General features: G+C 47.8%; 1 long non-coding RNA gene across 3 annotated transcripts; it reads right to left on the bottom strand.

Moving 5' to 3' along the window:
* Nucleotides 1-5,441: 5,441 nt before the first annotated feature.
* Nucleotides 5,442-11,091, bottom strand: LOC135288349 (uncharacterized). Of its 3 annotated transcripts, none has more exons than XR_010351509.1 (4): nt 8,895-10,738; nt 6,954-7,173; nt 5,822-6,228; nt 5,442-5,722 (listed from the first exon to the last, which is right to left on the bottom strand). It is a non-coding gene; the product is annotated as an uncharacterized LOC135288349 (long non-coding RNA). The 3 variants fall into 3 exon arrangements; XR_010351507.1 differs by lacking the exon at nt 5,442-5,722 and adding an exon at nt 10,916-11,091 and having other exon boundaries at nt 6,048-6,228; nt 8,895-8,944; XR_010351508.1 differs by lacking the exon at nt 5,442-5,722 and adding an exon at nt 10,765-10,833 and having other exon boundaries at nt 6,048-6,228; nt 8,895-8,944.
* Between the last annotated feature and the right edge of the window lie 31 nt (nt 11,092-11,122).

Genomic DNA, 11,122 nt, shown 5'->3' with positions numbered 1-11,122 from the left:
GTGGCGCTGCTGCTCCATCAGGAGGGAAGCAGGAGTTTGTTGTAAAGCCCAAGCTGACACTTAATGGCCAAAAAAAAAAACAAACCAAAAAACAAAAAAACAAAAACAAAAAAACAAAAAAAAAAAACAAAAAAAAAAAAAACCAAAAAAAAAACAAAAAAAAAAAAACCAAAAAAAAAAAAAAAACACAACCCAAACCCTCTCTGAGCCCAAAACCTCTCTGTGCCTCCAAATGCCACCAGATCTGGACAGGGTTCAACCTGCTTCCCTGCAAAGCTCAGGAGACCTGGGGTTGGGGGCAGAGGAGCAGGATGGCCCCAGGGAGGGGACACACCACACTCAGGACAGGATTTGGGTCTGGAATGATGTAGGAGGAGGACAGGTCAGCAGAGCTGGCATTCCAGGCACGGGGACAGCTTTGGAGAGCAGAGGAACACCAGAAATCCATCCCCTCCCTGGGACTGGAAGGGACAAGGAGTTCCTGAAGGATGAGACTCAGGAAGCCAGCATGGATTTGTCTGTCTGTCTGTCTGTCTGTCTGTCCCTCTGTCTTGGGGATGTGCTGTTCCCTGCAAGATGCAAGAACAGAAATTCCCAGCTGAAGCACGAAATGTTTGGGAAATTGCATTAGGAAGTGGCTCTAACAGCCTGCTTTAATAAATCTTTTTTTTTTTTTTTTAATTTCCCAGAGCTGGCCTGGCCCTGGTACAGATGGTCAGGGCTGGGGAGTCTGGAGTGGCAGAGGTGAAGGTGGAATTGACGGGGGAGGGTGGGAAAAGCTTTTTTTGCTGGCAAATATTCTTGCCTGGTGCTTGATGAAGGTCCCAGGATGATTCCTGCTGGAATTGCAGGCTCAGGGGTTGTTACCTGGACAGGAACAGGGACAAGGGGGTGCTGTGGCCCCTCTTCCTGGTGCTGGCATGTCTGAGACAGAAACATGGAATTTTAAATTTTTTAGGTTGAAAAGTGTTGGAACTGTGATTACTGAGAATTTTGGATTTTTCTGTGCTGACAGGCACTGACCCCCAAGAGAACACTGCATCTGACCTGAGAAATCTTCCAAAACTGAGTGATATAACTGGGATTATGGGTGTGGAGTTTGATTAGAAGGGTGCAAAACTTAGAGTTTGGGGTTTTAGAATCTAGTAATATATATAAAGCAAGATGGAGGTTTTGGGGTGGAGGCTGGTCCTTTTTCTTCTCCTTCTTCTCCCTCTCCTTTCTTCTTCTTCTTCTTCTTTTCTCCTTCTCCTCCTTCTCCTCCTCCATGGGTTTAGGAGGTATTATGTAATTAGATTAAAAAGTCTGGCATTACAGGCCACAGGTAGTTAGTAATTGGGTCAAAAGTAAAAATAATTTAGGTGTCATTTCTTAATTAAACAGTTTATCCTTAAAAGGCCTTGTAGAGAGAGAAATACTGCTCCATTTTTAGTTTGTTAGAGTGATGTAGAAGTCACAGTTTGTGAGTCTGTAACATAAATAAGAGCAACAAAACATCAAAACATCTGAGTCCAAATGAGAAATACCATCTCACACACTTAATCCTCAATAAAAAAGAAGCAAAAACTCCACAGAAAAAGACCTCTGAGATCATCCTGGGACGAAACAGAGCTGCAGGGAGTTTTGTGCCTCTGTTTCTTGCTTTGCACCTGGATTGTGCTGCTGTTTTCCTGGGAAAATTCAAGTTTTGTTTACAGCTTTCCTGGGAGCTCTGGCAGGCTTGTCTCCAAAACTCACGGGGAGGATCTGTCTCATCCTCCTCTCCACCCTGGAGCTGGGATTTCTCCCCTCAGCATCCAGGGAAATATCCCTGACCTCCCAGTGGATGGCAGGGAATGGCTCAGACCTTCTCCCCCAGCTTTGATCCACCTTACACACCACAGACTCAGGGGTCCCAAATGTTGTTTCCACTCCCAAATGAGCAGGACAAGACACCTCTGGTGGTTTCAGCCCATTCCAGTGAAGGGAGATGGGTTTGGGCATCCAAAAGGAGCAGGATCCTGGTCATTTTGGGTTGGTCCATTTGGTATTGGTTCATTTGAGTTGGTCCCCAAAAAGAGCAGGATCCTGGTCATTTTGGGTTGGTCCATTTGGGCTGGGCTCATCCTGCTAATTTTGGCTCAGTCATTTTGGTTTAGGCTCCTAAAATATCAAGATCCTGGTCATTTTTGGGTTCGTCCCCTGGTCATTTTGGGTTCATCATTTGGGTTGGGCTCCCAAAGCAGAAGGATCCTGGTCATTTTGGCTTGATCTGTTTGGGTTGGGCTTATCCTCATCATTTTGGCTTGGTCCATTTGGGTCGGGCTCCCAAAGGAGCAGGATCCTGGTCCATTTGGGGTTGGTCCATCTGGGTTGGGGTCCCAAAAGTAGCAGCATCCTGTTAATTTTGACTTGGTCATTTTGGGTTGGGCTCCCAAAGGAGCAGGATCCTGGTCCATTTGGGGTTGGTCCATTTGGGTTGGTCCCCCAAAGGAGCAGGATTCTGGCCATTTTGGGTTCATCCCCTGGTCATTTTGTCTTGATCCATTTGGGTTGGGCTCCTAAAGGAGCAGCATCATGGCCATTTTGGGGTTGGTCCATTTGGGTTGGTCTCCCAAAGGAGCAGGATCCTAACCATTTGGGGTTGGTCTATCTGGGTTGGGCTCCCAAAAGGAGCAGCATCCTGCTAAATTTGGCTTGGTCATTTTGGGTTGGGCTCCCAAAGGAGCAGGATCCTGGCCATTTTGGAGTTGATCATTTTGGGTTGGGCTCATCCTGGTCATTTTGGCTTGGTCCATTTGGGGTTGGTCCATTTGGGTTGGTCATTTTTGTGTTAGGCTGCCAAAGCAGCAGGATCCTGGCATCCATGGAGGCTTTTCCAGGCAGCAGCAGGTCCCCTCTGCCCCGGGCCAGGTGTGCAGTGACCTGGAAGCTGCTGCCTGCAGGTGTGAAGCCTCTCCCAGCCTCGTGCTGAAAGCTCCTGCCTCATTCACAGCCTCAATGTCCTCATCAGCTCTTTTGGGTGAGCTCTCAAAGGCTCCTCACATCTGATATTTGAAGGATCCTGCGTGTGAGGCACCTGCTTAACTGCAGGCAGTGTGAGAAGCACCAATCCATTTGATAATTAAATGTTTGCTGCCACCTAATTGTCCCTTTCTCTGGGAGCCTGTCTCCTGGCACTCTCCCCGGAGCGCTGAGCTTCAAAGGGAGCTGGGGAAGAGTTTCTTTTCTTAAAGCACAGGAGAGATTGAAGATGGAGCCATCTCGAAAACTGTCAGGAACCAGATAAGAAAACCGAGAGAACAGCAAACCCAGCGGGCTAATTATAAACAGGCAAATATAGCAGAAAAGCAGATTGCAGCAGGCTGATAAAGTGACAACAGCAGTGACACTGCCAGAGCTGGCGCTTACCTTGGAGCCCCCGGGCACTGCTAAGCCTGGGCTGGGCTCTGAGCTCCGCTTTGCTCTGCAGATCTGCAAATCTGCCCTCTCAGAGCTGGCAGGACGGGCCAGATCTGCATCCAGGGATCAGCTGCGCGCCTCAGCTTGGCTCCAGCCTGAACCAGAGGAGCCCTGGCCTGGGGAAGGTTTCCAACCACCTGAGTGCCTCCAGCTGGCTTTTCCCTGGATTTGTGGGCATTTCCCTGCTGTGAGCAGTCCCTCAGGGCTGGGGGGGTCCCAAATGTCTTTTCCACTCCCCAATGAGCAGGACAAAACACTTCTGGTGGTTTCAGCCCAGTCCTGTGAAGGGAGATGGGTTTGGGAATCCAAAAGGAGCAGGATCCTGGTCATTTTGGGTTGGTCCTTTTGAGTTGGGCTCATCTTGGTCATTTTGGGGTTGGGGTCTCAAAGGAGCAGGATCCTATCCTGGTCATTTTGGGTTGGGCTCATCCTGCTCATTTTGGGTTGGTCACTTTGGGGTGGTCTCCCAAAGAAGCAAGATCCTGGTCATTTTAGGGTTGGTCCATTTGGGTTGGCCTCCCAAAGGAGAATGATCCTGCTGATTTTCGGTTGGTCTATCTGGGTTCGGCTCTCAAAGGAGCAGAATCCTGCTCATTTTGGGTTGCTCATTTTGGGTTGGGCTCATCCTGGTCATTTTGGGGTTGGTTCATTTGGGTTGAGCTCCCAAAGGAGCAGGATCCTGCTTATTTTGGGTTCATCCATTTGTATTGGGCTCATCCTGGTTATTTTAGTTTGCTCATTTTGGGTTGGGCTCATCCTGGTCCATTTGGAGTTGATCCATTCGGGTTGGGCTCCCAAAGGACCAGGATCCCGCTCATTTTGGGTTCGTCCATTTGTGTTGGGCTCATCTTGGTCATTTTGGGTTGGGCTCCAAAAGGAGCAGGATTCTGGCCATTTTGGTTTCATCCATTTGGGTTGGGCTCATCCTGGTCATTTTGGGTTGGTCATTTGAGTTGGACTCTCAAAGGAGCAGGATCCTGGTCCATTTTGGGTTGGTCATTTTGGGTTGGGCTCATCGTGCTCATTTTGGGTTGGTCATTTGAGGTTCATCCATTTGAGTTGGGCTCATCCTGGTCATTTTGGGTTGGTCATTTTGGATTGGGCTCCCAAAGGAGCAGGGTCCTGGTCCATTTGGGTTGGTCATTTTGGGTTGGGCTCATCCTGGTCCATTTGTAGTTGATCCATTTGGGTTGGGCTCCAAAAGGAGCAGGATTCTGGCCATTTTGGGTTCATCCATTTGAGTTGGGCTCATCCTGGTCATTTTGGGTTGGTCATTTTGGGTTGGGCTCATCCTGCTTATTTTGGGTTGGTCGTTTGGGGTTGGTCCATTTGTGTTGGGTTCATCCTGCTCATTTTGGGTTCATCCCTTTGGGTTGGGCTCCCAAAGGAGCAGGATCCTGTTCAGTGGCATGGACGGAGGGACCTGCTGCTGCTCAGGGCTGCGCTCCCAGGAGGAATCCCAGGGACAAACGAGCTCTCTGCCGGGTTCATGCCTCTCCCTGCTCGTGCTGAGCACAATCCCCCAGCTCCCGGCTTGCTGGGCTATAAATACAAACCCAGGAGCTGGAGATGGCTCTGGAAGCACGAGCCAGGGGGTGGGTGTGTGCAGGCATCTCTATTTTCAGCTGCTCCCACCCTGCAAGGTTCTGTAGTACTTTCAGTTGAACTTTCGGGGTTTTTCTATTTTCTCTTTTTAGTTTTTCAAGCTGCCTTGGGGAAATGTGCAATAAGAGGGGTGGCACTGGATGATCATTAAGGTCCCTTCCAGCCCAACCCATTCCGGGATTCTTTGATTCTGTGAATTTCAGCATCCAAACTTGGTGTTGGTTAATTATTAGTGTATTTTTTGTTGTTGTTGTAAGATAGGATTAGGAGAAAGGTCAAGTTGGTTTAAAATTTTAAAAGGGTATAAAGAAAAATTTATTAATAGTGATTAAAATAAAAAAGTGGTAGGAATTAAATTTTTTTTTTTTACAATTTTTATTGATGATGTAAATAAATAAATTTTAAAATTTTTTGCTAGTTTAATATTTTTTAAATAGTTTTTTTTTTAGTTCAGGGATCAGGGTCTGGTGGAGAGCAAGGGGCACTTCCCTGTATGGGATCCACTCCCACTCCTCACCAGTGGGTCTAACAGCACCAAAACCTGATGATTTCACTGGAGACAACTTTGCAGTTGTTTAATATGGGAGGATGACTCTCCCATCACTGGTGATGAGGGCTCAGCTGAGCTCCTGCACCTCAGGAGGCTCTGGAATTGTCCCAATCCTGACAGGGAATCCTGCAGAAATGCAGGGGGATCACTACATCTGATATGTTTAAATACCAGATATTTAGCAGATATCACCACTTCTGATATGTTTAAATATCAAATATTTACCAGATATCACCACGTCTCATTTTTAAACATCCCACATCTGATTTTTAAACACCCCTGGGCCCTCTCAGGAGTGGAGTTTGAGCTCTGGTGGCTCAGATCCTGCAGAGCAGGGTGTCCCCAGCAGGAGCCCCTTGGGGATGGTCCCTGGAAATGCTTTGGGAGGTGGATTCATGGCATAAAAAAGGGCTAAGAAATGTCCAAATGATGCAGTCCCTGTGCCAAGGAATAGCTGACAATCCCAAATTTACTGCTGGAGATGCAAGCACAAGGCTGCAAAATCCACTTCAGGTCGGGGATTGGTGTCTGAGACTCAAAACTTGAGCATCATCTGCATCACATCCTTCAAAAATCCCGATTTTGGGAGGAGCCGGTGGGAACAGATCCAAATATTTTGGTTGCAGCAAGGCCTTGGGAGGAAGAGAAAACGATTCTGAGTGAAGATTTCCACAGGAAAGAGCAAAAAACATCCCCAAATGGAGACCTCGTGCTTTCCTTTCCTTCCAGAGGAGCGATTTGCTGCCCTCTCCTGCTCGAAGGCGGCCGGGAAAGGGCTGGAATTGGAGGAGAAAATGAGCAAAGGGGGAGAAAATGGGAAAAAGGGGGAGAAAATGGAAAAGTAATAGAAAGGGAGAAAGAAAAAAAGGGGGAGAAAATGGGAGAAAGGGGGAGAAAAAGGGAAAAGGGGGAGAAAATGGAAAAGGGGAGAAAATGGAAAAGGAAGGGAAAAGGAAAAAGGGGGAGAAAATGGAAAAGGAAGAGAAAAGGAAAAAGAAAAAAGGGGGAGAAAATGGAAAAGGAAGAGAAAAGGAGAAAGGGGGAGAAAATGGGGGAAAGGGGGGGAAAAAGGGGAAAAGGGGAGAAAATGGAAAAGGGGAGAAAATGGAAAAGGAAGAGAAAAGGGAAAAGGGGGAGAAAAAGGGAAAAGGGAGAGAAAAGGGAAAAGGGGGAGAAAAGGAAAAAGAAAAAGGGGGAGAAAATGGAAAAGGGAGAGAAAATGAAGAAAGAAAAAGTGGGAGAAAAGGAAAAAGGGGGAGAAAATGGAAAAGCAAGAGAAAAGGGAAAAGGAAAAAGGGGTTTCCACTGCTGGAAACCTAACAGGAAAATATTTGAGGGCAGCCCAGGGCGTTTTTACCTTTTTTGATGAATTCCCCATGGAGGCACCTCAGGCTCCCTGGAGCCACAGCCTGCCAGGGACACACCCAGGCACCTCTGGGCCTGGGATTTTGGGAATTTAGACAAATTCCCCAGGTGTGGCTGCTGTGATAAAGCTGTTGCTGCCCTGCTGAGCCAGGCTGGAGCATCTCATTGATTGCAGAGAAGGCAGATAAGGGCTTTATCTGGGATGTCTCAGTCTGGAAAAGAGAAATTGAAGGATGTTTTTTGTCTGGACATCCCACCCTGGGCTGCCAGGATCCTCCAGCAGCCTGGGCTCTTATCAGCCCTGCTTTGCTATTGCTGACAATCTCCTGCAGGCCAGAAAAGGAGGAAAAAATCAATGGTTTATCAGCTCCAGGCTGCCACATCAAACATCTATTCAAGGGGCTTCCCCTCCCTTTGGCAGCTCCAGGGGTGAGGGAGGCACAGGAGCTCCTGAGATGGAATTTGTCCACAAATTGGGAGTGACTTCTGGCACCTTCCCACCCTGCAGCTCCTCAAATACCCACAAAAAAACCGGAAATATGGAGCAAAATATCCAAATTTGGAGCTGTGAACTGCCTGGTTCCTGTGGGAGCACACCTGAGCCAGGTGAGGACAGGGACAAGAGTTCCTCAGCTGGAATTTGTGGAAATTCCAAATTGGGAGTGACTTTGGCATCTTTCCACCCTGCAGCTCCTCAAATACCCACAAAAAACCCGCCAAATATGGGGCAAAAAAATCCAGATTTGGAGCTGTGAACTGCCTGGTTCCTGTGGGAGCACACCTGAGCCAGGTGAGGACAGGGACAGGAGTTCCTCAGCTGGAATTTGTCCACAAATTTGGAATTATTTCTGGCATCTTCCACCCTGCAGCTCCCCAAATACCCTCAAAAAAATCCCCCCAAATGTCCAAATTTGGAGCTGTGAACTGCCTGGTTCTTGTGGGAGCACACCTGAGCCAGGTGAGGAGTTCCTGAGCTGGAATTTGTCCACAAATTGGGAGTGACTTCTGGCATCTTCCACCCTGCAGCTCCCCAAATACCCCAAACAAAAGCCTCAAATAGGGGGCAAAAAATCCAAATTTGGAGCTGTGAACTGGCTGGTTCCTGTGGGCACACACCCGAGCCAGGTGAGGACAGGGACAGGAGTTCCTGAGCTGGAATTTGTCCACAATTTTGGAATAATTTCTGGCATCTTCCCACCCTGCAGCTCCCCAAATACCCACCAAAAAAAAAAAAAAAAAAAAGAAAAACCAACCAAATGTGGAGCAAAAAATGCAAATCTGGAGCTGTGAACTGGCTGGTTCCTGTGGGAGCACACCTGGGCCAGGTGAAGACAGGCACAAGAGTTCCTCAGCTGGAATTTGTCCACAAATTTGGAATTTCTGGCATCTTCCCACCCTGCAGCTCCCCAAATACCCACCAAAAAATCCCCCCAAATATCCAAATTTGGAGCTGTGAACTGCCTGGTTCTTGTGGGAGCACACCTGAGCCAGGTGAGGAGTTCCTGAGCTGGAATTTGTCCACAAATTGGGAGTGACTTTGGCATCTTCCACCCTGCAGCTCCCCAAATGCCCAAAAACAAACCTCAAATTTGGATAATTTGGAGCTGTGAACTGCGAGCTGTGAGATTTCCAGCCCGAGCTGCTCTGGGTTTTCCCTCCGTGCCTCTTTGTTTCTGTTTTTGTCTGAGCTTTCCTATGAGAATGTTTGAGCTTGTTTATCTGTTTCAGCTGAAAAACTCCACAAGCCCCAGCAAAATGCTAATAAGAAGCATTAGCTGCAGTTAATTGTGATCCTCATAATTATCTCCTGCTACAGCACCTACCCTGAGAACAGCAGGATGGATGCCAGAGATAATCAGACAGAAGATCTGGGGGGAAAAACATTGAATTTTCTTATCCAAATTAAGATTTTTTTTTCTCTTGGATTGATTACCTCACTAAATATTTGCTGTTGAGGGCGAAGCAGGCTGGTTCTGGTGAGGACTGCAAAGGGAAAATGATGGGTTCTCAATTATTTACAGCCTTGCTTGGCTGCCTGAGTGTGCACCAGGAATGCAAAGGGAATTTTGCTGTCGCTGGGAATTTCCACGGAGATTTTTCACCGGGAATAAAACACAACCAATGAGGAGGGGGGGAAATTCTGCCCAGCCCAAACTCCAAAAGCTGCTCTGTGATAAATGGAGCTGTCAGCAAGGCTTGGTGATCACATCCACAGCACCCCAAACTCCCTGAGTTTGCAGAGCAGGAGTAAATATTGGCTTGGCACAAAGCTTTGGGGTCAGCAGGTGAGAAATTCAGAAATCTCATTATTAAATGCATCCATTTTTGTCCCAGCCTGGTTTATATTCCCTTATATAGAATATATTCCCATATATAATGTATAATATATAATATATAATATATAATATATATTATAGGTATTTTCTAATATTATATATTAGAAAATATTATATATTAGATAATATTATTATATATTATATATTATATATTCCCTTATATAGAATAGAACAGAATAGATATATTAAATAATGTTATATATATTACAAATATTATGTATTATATATTGTATATTATATATTATCTTACATAATATATAATATATATGTTATATATTGTATAATATATAATTATATATTATATATAATGTATTGCAATATTATAATATAATATAATATAATATAATATAATATAATATAATATAATATAATATAATATAATATATATAAATTATACGGCATTTATTCCCATTGTATTCCCAGTATCACCCAGTGGATCCCAGCTTCTCCCAGTGGAGCCCAGCAGATCCCAACAGTTCCTATCACATCCCATCTGATGCCAGTGGGTCCCTGCATCTCCCAGTGGATCCCAGCATCCCCAAGTGGATCCAAACAGATCCCAAGATCTCATCTCATATCCCAGTGGATCCCAGCTTCTCCCCGTGGATCCCAGCAGATCGCAAGAGCTTCTCTCAGATCCCAGTGGATCCCAGTATTGTCCAATGGATCCCACTATCCCCCAGCAGATCCCAGCTTCTCCCAGTGGATTCCAGCCGATCCCAAGAGCTCCTCTCAGATCCCAGTGGATTTCTGTCTCCCCCAGTGGATCCTAGCAGATCCCAGCAGCTCCTCTCAGATTGCCGTTGATCCCACTATCTCCTTGTGGAACACCGTTTCTCCCAGTGGATCCCAGTGTCCCCCAGCGGATCCCAAGAGCTTCTCTCAGATCCCAGCAGATCCCAGTATCCCCCAGCGGATCCCAGTGGGTCCCAACAGCTCCTGACAGATCCCAGTGCCTCCAGTGGGCCCCAGTGGATCCTGAGAGCTCCTCTCAGATCCCAGCAGATCCCAGTAGCCCCCAGTGGATCCCAGATTCTCCCAGCTGATCCTGTATCTCTCAGTATCTCCCAGCTTCTCCCAGTGGATCCCAGGAGATCCGATCAACTCCTCACAGATCCCAGTATCCCCCAGCAGATCCCCGCGGCTCCTCTCAGTTGCAAGTGGATCCCAGTTTCCCCCAGTCGATCCCATTATCCCCCCGTGGGCCCCAGTGGATCCCAGTATCCCACACTTGATCCCAGTATCCCGCACTTGATCCCAGTATCCCGCAGTAGACCCCAGTATCCCCCTGTGAATCCCAGTTTCCCCAGTGGATCCCAGCATCCCCCAGTGGATCCCAGTATCCCACAGTGGATCCCAGCATCCCCCAGTGGATCCCAGTATCCCACAGTGGATCCCAGCATCCCCCAGTGGATCCCAGTATCCCACAGTGGATCCCAGTGTCCCACAGTGGATCACAATGGATACCAGTGTCCCATGGTGGATCCCAGTATCCCGTGGTGGATCCCAGTGGATTCCTGGTTTCCCACGGTGGATTGCAGTGGATCCCAGCATCCCCCAATGGATCCCAGTATCCCACAGTGGATCCCAGTATCCCACAGTGGATCACAATGGATACCGGTGTCCCATGGTGGATCCCAGTTTCCCACGGTGGATCGCAGTGGATCCCAGTTTCCCCAGTGGATGCCAGTGTCCCACAGTGGATCCCAGCAGCCCCCAGCGGGTCTCCCCGGCTCCTGGCCGGGGCAGGGCCCGCATTCCCCGCGGGCTCCGGCCCCGCTGCCCCGGTCCAGCCCCGCTACGGCCCCGCTGCCCGGGCCTTTGT

The sequence above is a fragment of the Passer domesticus genome, chromosome 32 (assembly GCF_036417665.1).
Source record: "Passer domesticus isolate bPasDom1 chromosome 32, bPasDom1.hap1, whole genome shotgun sequence".
NCBI classification, from domain to species: domain Eukaryota; kingdom Metazoa; phylum Chordata; class Aves; order Passeriformes; family Passeridae; genus Passer; species Passer domesticus.
This window is presented reverse-complemented; position numbering and strand designations above follow the sequence as displayed.